General features: G+C 42.0%; 1 non-coding gene across 1 annotated transcript; it reads left to right on the forward strand.

The window, feature by feature from the left end:
- The first annotated feature begins 512 nt into the window (after nucleotides 1–512).
- On the forward strand, nucleotides 513–616 carry LOC112788135 (small nucleolar RNA R71). Its single transcript, XR_003195514.1, has one exon. It is a non-coding gene; the product is annotated as a small nucleolar RNA R71 (small nucleolar RNA).
- The last annotated feature ends 225 nt before the right edge of the window (nucleotides 617–841 follow it).

An 841-nucleotide genomic window follows, 5' to 3' on the forward strand; every position in this document is an offset into this window, starting at 1 on the left:
CCCTCCATCCAAAATTTGGGTGATTCCTCCATCCCTGGTTGTATGTCTTAGAATATGGATCATTGTTGGGATTTCTAGGACCACTCCCCATGTAATTTACCTGTTCAGAAGAAGGTTGAGCATAATCATAATTATCATTTTGCATAAAGTTACCTGCCATGTCATAGGAGACTTCCTGTGGTGGATTTTGGGTGTTGATAGCTGAGACTTGCATGCCACCCATCTGTTGAGTAAGTAGATTTATTTGCTGAGACATCAGCTTGTTCTGAGCAAGAAGAGCATTAACAGCTTCTACTTCCAACACACCTCTCTTTTGAGAGGTTTCAGAGTTCACAGGATTCCTGTTAGATGAGTAGAGATATTGGTTGCTTGCAACTAATTCAATCAGCTCAATAGTCTCCTCTGGTGTCTTCTTCTTGAGCAATGAACCGCCTGCAGAGGTATCTAAGCTCATCTTTGACATCTCTCCTAAGCCTTCATAAAAGATATCCAGTTCGGTCCACTTGGAGAACATGTCAGGAGGGCATTGCCTAGTCAGTAGCTTGTATCTCCCCCAAGCTTCATAAAGAGTTTCACCCTCCTTCTGTCTGAAAGTCTGAACCTCCAACCTAAGCTTAGTCAGCTTCTTTGGTGGGAAAAATTTAGTGAGAAATTCAGTAACGACCTTTTCCCAAGTATTCAGACTCTCCTTTGGTTGGGAATCTAGCCATAGCTTTGCTTTATCCCTCAGAGCAAACGGAAAAAGCATGAGTCTGTACACCTCTGGATTCACTCCATTTGTCTTCACAGTATTACATATCTGTAGAAAATCAGATATGAACTGATTTGGATCTTCATGAGG

This window comes from Arachis hypogaea, chromosome 20, assembly GCF_003086295.3.
Source record: "Arachis hypogaea cultivar Tifrunner chromosome 20, arahy.Tifrunner.gnm2.J5K5, whole genome shotgun sequence".
In the NCBI taxonomy this organism is placed as follows: Eukaryota; Viridiplantae; Streptophyta; class Magnoliopsida; order Fabales; family Fabaceae; genus Arachis; species Arachis hypogaea.